The sequence below is a fragment of the Canis lupus genome, chromosome 14 (assembly GCF_003254725.2).
Source record: "Canis lupus dingo isolate Sandy chromosome 14, ASM325472v2, whole genome shotgun sequence".
Taxonomy (NCBI): domain Eukaryota; kingdom Metazoa; phylum Chordata; class Mammalia; order Carnivora; family Canidae; genus Canis; species Canis lupus.
Window position 1 is genome coordinate 19,405,937 of NC_064256.1, and position 11,954 is coordinate 19,417,890.

Consider the following 11,954-nt stretch of genomic DNA (forward strand, 5'->3'; position numbering starts at 1 on the left):
TGTGAGGCAAGTGGAAAGACCTGATAAGCCTCATTTCCTTGACCATATTCATTTTTCACCCTGGAAAATAAATTTTGCTAATCACTATTTAAAATTGCATTTGCCTTTTACCCATGTTCGTTTTAATTAGTTCAAGTTTGTGGGATGTAAAAATGTTTCCCTATTCATCAAGATGTTACTAGCATAATATTGTCCAGAGTCCTAGGCATTCTTGAGAAAACAGGCTTCTTTGTATCATTAAAGAACACTTCTAAGGGCACTTTCTCAAGTATGTATACCAGGAGTCCAAAAATATGTGATTCCAAAGAAAATAACTCATTTTCAAACCTCTTATCCCTGAAAATCCAATAATTCTAGGGAATAATTACATTAATATACAATGCACTTTAATTTTTCTCAACCAAACCTCTGAGAACAGAGTGCTGTTTTAAAACAGAACTGTACTAATCTGAAAGACTATTAAACTGCAAGTAATATTTCTTTCCAGTACCAAATTCTTACAACTTGCTTTCAAATGCTGGGAATATCCTCTGGGGCTCCTCTCTGCATCCAAAGGTCAAGGAACTGACATTTCAGTATCAGCAACATAACTTCAGAAGCTAGAAGAAAGATAAACACAGTGAGTCACTTGTCCAAAATTGACAAGTAATATGACTTGTGCAATGTGAGGTATCCCAAGTGAAAACAACAGATGTTAGTATCTGCTTTGGGTAAGAGATCCTGGCAGGTCATAGCCAGAATCAGAATGAGCATCTTGAAGTCCCTTTAAAAAAAAGATAGCTATCAGGTTAAGAGGATCTAAATCCAGAAATTCTATCTACCCATAGAATTCATATCACGAACTCTGAGAATGGACAGAATTAAATGCCAGTCTTTGGAGACATTTTTCAGAACCACAGATATTTTTGTGCCAATCAGTGCTGCAATTGACTTTTAAGTGGACTTGAACCAAAAGTGGAGAAGAATTTTTAATGCAGGCTTTAAGAGGGGTTACATTTAATTTAATAATAAAACTTTCTCCCAAACCTTGCTGAAGTGGTCATTTAAAATACATATCTATTCAAATACCTCTTTAGAAAGCAAAACTTCTTGAATAGGCTGTGATAAATTCGAAGCTTTTCTAGATCAAAGAGTTTAGCTAACTCACCTTTCCTCACAGCACCAGGCAAAATGACGTGTCCAGAGGGGTGCTCAGTTTCTATTTGCTAAATAAAGAATGTTTTTAACATTTATTCCCTTGATGAAAAACCCCTAAGAGACCACAGTACCATGCTTATTTTCAAGTCAAAACTGTCCTTTGGTGATGTTTTACAGCACTCTCCCCTACAGTTGTGGAACTTATTTCCTTGTGGGATTCTTGCTCCTGGGATTGTAGCTGCTTTCCCTTTGTCTTCTCACTCCTAGCCATCAGCAAGTCCTGACTTTGTCCATAAATACTTCTACTGCTTAGCCTACAAAATTCTCTATAGGATTGTTTCACCCTTTAGTGTCTGGTAATTCTCTCTTAGAGCTTCTCTAATTACTGATTGTATGTTAGGTTTGTGATATCATCAGAAGATAAGGCCCAGATCTTCTTGGCTCTCTTTCCCCTCGGGTTCCAGACTAGAGTGAAGAATGAATGTGAATATTCATCAGAATGGGTAAGAATAAGGATATGGTGGTTTCCTGAAGCACTAGATGAAGAGATTCTCATGGCATCAGGACAGCTGCGTTAACTTGAAGATTCAGTTCACTTCCATTAATTAATAGATCAGGCTTTGATTTAGGCTCAGTTTATTGGGAAAACTCCAGACCCTCTCTAAATGGGACAGATGTGTTATTTCCTCATAGAGTTATTGCTAATTTTCAATAATATTTGACCACAGAGCCACAGAACCACAGTCTTTTTGGTTTATAAAAATTCTATGTTAAAAATAATCTTTCATTAAAAACCAGATGTGCCAATCTTTGTATTGCAAGAATGAGATGAGACAGATGTGTAGAAATATCTTTTAAAATTATTGGAGAATGTATGCATTTCCTTTGGGAGAATGAATCTTGCATTGTTGAGATGTCCACATTCTATTCCAAACTATCTTCTGTTTGAAAATCTTCCAAAGGTCATAGGAAGAAGAAAGAAGAATTGCATTATAGCAAGTTTTCTCTTCCTACTGACTCATTAAACTAAAATCTCCACATAGCAGGAGACTGAGCCACTTCACTCAAACCCAGAGGTTTCTGACATTACCGTTTAACTAGACAAAATGGATCACCATCCCTACAGGAGGATAAGGCCTGATAATTTATACACACTGGATCGATAAGAAATGCAAAAGAAAACCAGAAAGAAAGAGTGAGGAAAAAAAAAGGAAAAAGAGATACAAGATAAGAATAACATATGATGTGAACTAGAAACTAGGTGTAGGTTGACACTAATTTATAACTCTACATGGAAGCTTTGCATCTCTTCTGCTAATATAGAATAGGATCCAGTCCTCACTACAAATCTGCTGTAAAGCTCAAATTTTCTCAAGTTATTTCAAACCCTTGATTTTAACATATTGTTTCCTTGATGAGAAACTCATGAGAGACCCCAGCCCTGTACTTATCCTATTCAAGTCAAAACCTCGTTTTCTTTTCCACCACCCTCTCCTACTCTTCCGGGACTTGTTTGCATATGAAGTTCTTGCCACTGGAATTGTGCTCCCTCTTTTTCATAATCTTTTTCCCATCATTTTTTTGAACCACTTATATATTCTAAATTCCGATGTGTCAGTCAATGAAACAAAACCTCTATCTTCATGGGATTTATATTCTAGTGAATGACCAGAACCTAAATATCAGTCAATATGATAATATTCATTAATTGAACAACTTTTAGGTATTGGATGATTATATGTCATTTCTGAGTGAATGCTTGAAATAATGCTGAGAAGTAGAGATATATCACTGTACTTATTTTTATAAAGATTAAAAAAACTGATATAAATAGAAAGCTAAGTAATCTCTGCAGTGTCACATACCTAATAAGAAGTGGAACTTGGATTTGAACCCATATTCCCCTGACTGCTAAACAGGACAGCCCAAACAGGCCATAAATACCAGGATGGTCGCCTAAGTGATCAAGAATATATTGCACTTTAAACATGTTATGTGTTATAGTGAAGTCCAAACTAAGAAAGATATGACTATTTATATATTAAATTAATTTTATTTCATGTAGAACTATTGGGATAATAAATGACAAGGGATTTGTTTTCAGATTAAACCCTTTAACTATTAAACTAATATACCTTTTGCAGCTTCCTACACTGCTCCTAAGGATTTTACTTGCCTACAAAGTATAATTTTAAAACATTTCTAAAAATTTTCTTTTTTTTTTAAGAAAGTTTTTTTTTTTAATTTTTATTTATTTATGATAGTCACAGAGAGAGAGAGAGAGGCAGACACAGGCAGAGGGAGAAGCAGGCTCCATGCACTGGGAGCCTGACATGGGATTCGATCCCTGGTCTCCAGGATCGCGCCCTGGGCCAAAGGCAGGCGCCAAACCGCTGCGCCACCCAGGGATCCCATTTCTAAAAATTTTCAAATGGAAAATATCCCACTCTTTTCCCTCTGCATTCCCTTTGGCTTCCCTTTGGGTTGGTTCTTACCCATCAACTTTCAGAGGCATCTGAGCCTCAGTCCAAGGAACCTACTGACTGTGGCAAGTGGAGCTCTCAGCAGTGCTGGGACTTCTACGGAGCAGGAGGCTGGCAGCTGTGAACACCATCATTTCAGAAGTCTCTAGGAATGAGTGCTATTCTCCAGAATGCTGGGGTTCATTTACATGGACAAGTGCTTAGCTGCCTGAGAAGTGTTAATGAGAATTTTGCAAGGGGGTGGAGGAGGCCAAACCTCAGGGTATCTTTAACTCTCAGGTCCCAGGACCCACTTACTTACATTTCCTAGAGGCCCTGTGGGGAAATGAAAGACAGAGAGAGCCAGACAATAAGACCTGCTGAGGACCTGCAGTGTACAGGACATTGTACTACAAACACAAGGAAAACAATGTGCATTGTCTCTGCCCCTGAGGGTTTTATATTCTAAAGGAGGAAGGGAAAGTATTTTGAAATATCCAACTCAGTCAACAAGTCATATGCCTAATTAGAGCTCTGTAACCGCTGGAGAAATGTATAATAGCTATAGCATTCTCCCTCCCTGACACATTTTCTCTCCAAAAGCCACATAATATCATGGTTGAAAATATGAACTCCAGAACCAGACTGCCTGGGTTAGAATCCTTACCCTGCAACTGCCTAGTCTTGTGGCCTCAGCTTCACTGTATAATCTCTTGTGCCATAGTTTTCCTTATTGAGTAAAATGGGAATAATGACAGTATTTCCTTTGTAACGTTGTAGTAAATGACTTAATATACAGACAGTTCTTGGGCAGCCCCGGTGGCGCAGCGGTTTAGTGCCGCCTGAAGCCCTGGGTGTGATCTGGAGACCCTGGATAGAGTCCCACATCAGGCTCTCTACATGGAGCCTGCTTCTCCCTCTGCCTGTGTCTCTGCCTCTCTCTCTCTGCATCTCTATGAATAAAAAAAAAAATTATATAGAAAGTTCTTGTAACAGAGTTTGACTAAAGTAAGAGCTATAGTAAGTGCTGCTTCTAGCTAGTGTCACATTCTGTTTTTAAGACAGAGTTGAAGATTGAGTGAGTTGTTTCTCTATTCTAATAGTAATAGTAATCATTCCTCACTTGTAGTGAATGTTTAGTGGGGAAATGGGACCTGTCCTATCTTATTTTACTCTATGTAATGGATATAATTTTTTTAATAGATATAATTTTAAACTTCATTTGAATACAAAGAAAAAAAGGCTTAGAGAGGTTTAAGTAACTTCTCAGACTCAAACCTGATTCTTCTGAAACCCATTTTCTATTATGACTTGTTGGTTCCTCTTCTCCACCATGAAAAAATGTCAGGAAGAAGATTCTGGTGTTTGAGGTAGGTCATAATACTGAAAGGAATTTGGTAAAGAGGTAGAAGAAGGAATTTAACAGCTCTCTGAATCTTACAATTAAAAGCAGTTGAAGTGCAAGTATAGTAGTAGAGTTTTGTTGCCCCTAAAGTTTTTTTTGAACAACACATTGAAAGTCCACTCAGATTATGTTTCCCATTTCTGAATTTCCTTTCACTAATACTTATTATAAGAGAAGGAGAGATTGATTTAAAAGACAGCTTTTCTGAGACCACAATTACTAGAATTTTACTCAGTTTTTCATCCAAAAGATATGAAGGCTGATGGAGCTATCAGAAATCTGTTGAGCCAAGGAAGAGGTAGAGAAAGGATCTGTGTCCAAGAGATAGACACTCTGGGCTATATTAGAGCCACAGGTGGCTTTTTACCATTGATGACTGCATCCTCCATGGTCGGCCCAATCCAGTTTTGAAAGATTTAAATTGAGAAGACAGCTAGTAATGCTCCAAGAGGCATCAAGATAATGCTGAAGTTTTAGTCAGTCCTTTGGGGAAGAAAAAAGGAATAGGTTTATTAAAATTGCCTATGTATTGTGCTATGAAAACTTCTACAAGGATGCACAGATGGGCTTCAATTTGGACAACTCTGTTGCTGCATATTAAAGGCCTTTGATTTTAATATCCAATAATGAATAAAACTACTGGTGGGTGTCCTCCTGAGTCATAATGTAATCAGAGGAGAATGGCTAAGTCTGGCTCTCATTTCTTTTTGCTTTTGAATATTTGATCTCAGCCAGATGCACCTATGCTGAGAACACAACAACAAATCATTGCATACATAGCAGAGGAAACCAAGGAGATTTTGTCAGAAGGGAAGTAAGAACTGATTAGAGTCCAATTAAAAATATGGTTTTGAAATTATTGAGTTTTCTAGAAGATATCAACTCTAGGTGTCCAGGACCACCAAGTAAGTCAAAACTTTACTGAAAAAAAAAAACACATAGTTTATTGGGAACTGCCAACTCCACTCTCTTATCAATAAGCTCAGCGCCATGTTGGTCATTCAAAACTCTAAAGGTAGAGCTTAACACTAGGATTTAGCACTACCTACCTTCTTAAGTGCCCCATCTGAGTTAAAGCTTCTCCTTATGATACTAAAGACATTGTTCTCTGAATGTCAGGGAAGATTTCTATGTGCTCTGCATCCTGTACCTTTCTCATTTGGCAAACTGTGTTGTCTTGTTTGAGTTGGTTTGAAGCCAAATTCTACTTCCTTTATACTTCTTCCTGTCCCCAGATAAAACCATTATCTGGGGCCTCAGTTTTTCACTCTTCTGTGCACATTTTTTTTAATGTGGTTTTACAGTTACTCCCTTCAGATGGTAGAGTTGTTTTCTCTACCTTTTGACTTGACTTGACTGCTCTTTTGACCCGTTTTTCCAATAGAATGTGGAAGAGGTAAATGTGTAGAATGCCAGCTCTAAGCCCAGTCCCAAGAGGTCATGAACACGTTGGCTTTTTCTCCTGCCTTCATGATGAGAATAAAAACAGGCTAGCCTGCTATACCATAAGAGACCACATGAAGCAGAGCCAAGTGAACTCAGTTGTCCCATCCAAGGTTCCAGAGAGGTCTTTCCCAAATCAGCAAAATCAACCCAGGGACTTGAAGCTGACATAATGGAGTACCACTGATTAGCAAAATCACCCAGCCATCCTGATAACTCTTGGAGAAGGAGGGAATGATAATTGTTTTAAGACACTAAGTTTCAAACCGTGCTTGAATGTGACCTGGTATCTTCAGCTCCTAGCATAAGGTCGGACACTCAGTATTTCTCATGGCAAAAATACTAAATAAACATCTTAAAATTCACATCAGTAAACATTTGGATTGCTCTTTAATTTGTAATCAGATCTAAATTTATTTTTCTTATTAATCCTCTTTTTTGGGCTGTGTTTCTTTTGTATCCTTAATTTTGTATCCTCTTGGTTTCTATCTTATTTTCACTTAAAATTGAATAATAAACTTGATAGATTAATAAACTTTCTAAATGCCTCTGGGTTTTGTTTTGTTTTGTTTTTTAGGTAGAGGACTTTAGAAAGTAAAAAGAGCCATGTGAACTGAAAGACAAATAGTACAAAATCAAATGAGAATGGGAGGTTTGCCTTGATCTTATGAATTTGATGATGAAATTCTGGGTCACAAAACAATTGCTAGGGATATTATTGCATAATGACAAATCCTTATATTTTTATTTATGTGATTTAAAATAGTTGCTACCTGTCCTACATTTTACATTTTATAGTAGCTTTTGATTTTTCTTAAAACTTCATTCAGAAGCCCAGGCATTAAAAGTAATTGTAAATCTTTTTTATTGGTGACTAGGACTTTCTACTTTGTAGAATACAGGATATGGCTATTATTTTCTTCCATCTTCTAATAATTTGAGATCTTCAACCAAGGAACCACTGTTTTATGATTGCCAACAGTATTCATTCATAAAATATGCATAGATATTGGGCATGAAGTCTTCAGAAGAGAACACTTTACAGACATGAGGAATTTAGGACTGGAAATATACTATAAAAATTTTTTGCACTATTCTATTTCTCCTTTGGAATAAAATCCATCAAATTCCAATATTAACTTTATGCAGCAAGGTAATGAGCATTTTTGGATTATTTTCTCCTTCTCTGCATGTAAAGCAGTAGTACAGCGTTACATTAGAAAGATGTTTTACTCCATGGAGATGTTGGGGATATTGTTCTCTTGTCATGGCTGAGGACTGGCTATTTGTTTCCTCTTTTTACAGAGCTAAGTGATAGTATGATCCGAATGGGCAACTCAGAAAGGGAAGAATAAAAAAGAAGTAGCCTATGTTGTTCTTTTAATTATCACATTAGACTGCAGCCATTTAAGATTTGGCGCTTGATTGCATTCCTTGTCTCTCGAGGTGTAGGAACATTTCCCATCATGGCCTGGCTGTTGATGCAAAGATGCTGTGAAAGCCTTGTTCTTGTCTCATTCTTTCTCTGCCTCATTAACTTGTTCATTTTAATGATTACATCTTCATAAAATCTAACATTTCAATATCAAATGTTCCATTCTTAAATTAAACATTAAAAAATAAGGAAGGGAAAGTTGATCATCATACAATCTGCCTGCATCTGTTTCAATACATGCAATGATTCCACTTCATTGTTTTGGGAGTGTGCAGGGGCTCAGTATCCCTGTGTCCTTACTGTCTGTTAATACAACTCCATTTGTCCCTGTATTCAAAACACATTTATTGAGCTCTTTCAATGTCCAGGGCCCTGGAGAGAGTATTTGAGGGAAAGAAACTGAAACTTTGATCCTTCCTTAAAAGAGCATGTATCTCTTTCCCTAGAAGGGACCAATTTTGAGGAAATCCTGATGAAGAAAGGTAACACACACTAACATAAAGGAAAAAAAAAAAAAAGACTTAAATAAAGGCCTGGAAGACTAAGAGTAGACACAGGAAGGAAAAAGGATATTAGGGATATACATCAGGGCTTGTCTTCAATAACCTGTTAAGCTCCATATTTATATTTATGCACTTTCTCTAGATTTATTATATTTGCAATTAAAAATATCAATAAAATGCAAGTATGTGGCTAATACTTCAAAAGGAGAGACATGGAGAACAGTTAACAAAAAATGATTAGATGCCCTTAGGAAACTAAGGACAGTTAATTTTTACAAAGACAATTAAATTGGTACTTCATTTCAGTGTAAATTAGACCCATGGTGAGATTAGAGGATTTAGCTATGATTTTATTAGTCCACCCAAAGAAAAAAAATATGGCCTATGTGTAGGTGTCATAACTTAGCTTTATCTTATACCCTACTCCTTTATCTTATATCCTACTACTTATACCCTACTCAATGTTTATGTCATCCAGGTTAATAGATATTGAATATTTGATCAATTATAATATGCTGGTTTGCTTTATATGGGAAGAAATACCTCCCTATCTTATACAATTGATCTTTTTCTTCGAAATCCATGTCTTTACAATATCCATAAAAATTTGATAAGTGTAATTCCAATCTATTTAGATTATTTTTAAAATTTTGATTCTGTGTCAATTATTCACTCTTCCTTTGGCTGTTTTATCAACCACTTATTAAATTATTCAATAAATACTTATTCAGTGCTTACTGTGTGCTAGACACAGTTTTAGGTGTTGAGGATACAGCAATAAATAAAATACAAAGTTTCTTGTTTTCATGGAACTTAAATTATAGGAGAGGAGACATAAAATAAAAAGACCATAAAGTAGATAGTACACCAGACAGTGATATGAACTTTGAAGACATATAAAATAGAATAAAGGGGATAAGAAGTAGGAAAACCTCTAAGTCCTTGTAGCAGCCTTGGGTTTAACGAAGAATGGTGGTGAGTCAGTGGCTGTAGCATGAAGAAAGTTGAAGTAGGAAATGAATACAAAGATATAGAGAAGGACTAGGTGCCCTGTGGAGCCATGTGGAACATTGAAAGGCTTCAGTTTTTACCCACTTTAAGTGAGAAGCCATTAGAGAGTTGAAGTCAAGAATGGGAGAAGATATTTGCAAATGACGTATCAGATAACGGGCTAGTTTCCAAGATCTATCAAGAACTTATTAAACTCAACACCAAAGAAACAAACAATCCAATCATGAAATGGGCAAAAGACATGAACAGAAATCTCACAGAGGAAGACATAGACATGGCCAACACGCACATGAGAAAATGCTCTGAATCACTTGCTATCAGGGAAATACAAATCAAAACCACAATGAGATATTGCCTCACACCAGTGAGAATGGGGAAAATTAACAAGGCAGGAAACCACAAATGTTGGAGAGGATGCGGAGAAAAGGGAACCCTCTTACACTGTTGGTGGGAATGTGAAATGGTGCAGCCACTCTGGAAAACTGTGTGGAGGTTCCTCAAAGAGTTAAAAATAGACTTGCCCTACGACCCAGCAATTGCACTGCTGGGCATTTACCCCAAAGATGCAGAGGCAATGAAATGCCGGACACCTGCACCCCGATGTTTCTAACAGCAATGTCCACAATAGCCACACTGTGGAAGGAGCCTCGGTGTCCATCGAAAGATGAATGGATAAAGAAGATGTGGTTTATGTATACAATGGACTATTACTTAGCCATTAGAAATGACAAATACCCACCATTTGCTTCAACGTGGATGGAACTAGAGGGTATTATGCTGAGTGAAATAAGTCAATCGGAGGACAAACATTATATGGTCTCATTCATTTGGGGAATATAAATAATAGTAAAAGGGAATAGAAGGGAAGGGAGAAGAAATGTGTGGGAAATATCAGAAAGGGAGAAGGAACATGGAAGACTCCTAACTCTGGGAAACGAACTAGGGGTGGTGGAAGGGGAGGTGGGTGGGGGGTGGGGGTGAATGGGTGACGGGCACTGGGGGGGACACTTGACGGGATGAGCAGTGGGTGTTATTCTGTATGTTGGCAAATTGAACACCAAAATAAATAAATAAATAAATAAATAAATAAATAAATAAATAAATAAATTTATTTATTTATTATTTAAAAAAAAAAAAAGGGAAGGAGAAGCCTGGGAATTTATTCAGCCAGTGTGGTCAGTATTACCTGGTCCTTCAGGGAATGCCTCTTATAACATGATTCATAGTGCAGATATTTATTTCTATGTTTCCAGTCTCAGGAGCCAGCTCTAAAATCCAGATGACCCAGTCCACAACCTCACTGTCTGTGTCTCCAGGAGATAGAGTCACCATCACCTGCCAGGCGAGTCAGAACTGTAACAGTTGGTTAATCTGGTTATCAGCAGAAACGAGGGAATGCTCCTAAGTGCCTGATCTATGAAGCATCCAAGTTGCAAATTGGGGTCCCATTGAGGTTCAGTGGCAGTGGGTCTGGGACAGAGTTCACCCTCACCATCAATCTGGAGCCTGAAGATGTTGCTACATATTAGTATCAGCAGTATAATAGCTACCTACCCACAGTGTTACAGGTCAGAACATAAACCACCAGGAAGCATATCTGAGAGGCTGGGCTGCCCCCTGGTCCTCCTCTGGGGCCTACATCTGCTCAGAGAGTTTCTCAGGTGCAGCCCCACTTTGGAGGTCACTGGGAGCTCTGGGAGAAGAGCAGGGAAGCTCCTCAGTCCCTTGACTGACTCTACCCCTCTACCCCAGTCCAGCAGCACAGACATGATGACACCTCTCCTGACTCAATCAAGACAGAAATGATTACACCTGAGGATTGTGAGTCATGGCATCAGCCAGGATTTGAACAGCAAAAGAGAAGCCACTCTAGATATTACAGTAGGAATTTTTAAATTGACTTCAAGTTTTAAAGAAGTTCTATACTCACAACAAAATTTGGCAGAAAGTACAAACTTCCAAATATGCCCACATACAGCCTCTCCATTGTCAGCATTCATCATCCCCCCCCCACCCAGAGTAATGCATTTGTGACAGTTGGTGAGCCTATCTGGACACACCATTATCACCCCATAGTTTACATTGGCATTTACTCTTGGGGTTGTACATTCTATGGGTTTGTGTCATACGGAGTAGTTCGGCTGCCCCCCAAATTTGTGCTCCACCTATGATCCCTCTATACCCACCAGATCTTCTTACTGTCTTCACAGCCTTACCTTTTTCAAAATATCATATAGATGGAATCATATACTGTGTAATCTTTCCAGATGGGCTTCTTTCACTTAGCAATATGCATTTAAGTTTCCTCCATTTCTTTTCCTGGCTTACGTGGTCATTTGTTTTTAGTTTTGAATAATATTCTATTGTCTGGATGTGCCACAATTCATTCATTCACTTACTGAAACACATCTGTTTTTATCTCCCCAATTTTTGGCAATTATGAATAAAGCGAGTATAAACACCTGAAAAAAAAAAAAGAGAGTTTAAGTCAAGTTGTAACATACTTACCCTACATTTTCATAGATTTTAATTTTTTTTTAAAGTTTGCCTTGCTAAGA

General features: G+C 37.6%; 1 long non-coding RNA gene across 1 annotated transcript; it reads left to right on the forward strand.

Annotated features, from left to right (window-relative positions):
* The first annotated feature begins 425 nt into the window (after positions 1–425).
* LOC118350653 (uncharacterized) lies at positions 426–10,739 on the forward strand. Its single transcript, XR_004804871.2, has 3 exons — positions 426–619; positions 1,538–1,640; positions 10,650–10,739. It is a non-coding gene; the product is annotated as an uncharacterized LOC118350653 (long non-coding RNA).
* Positions 10,740–11,954: the final 1,215 nt, after the last annotated feature.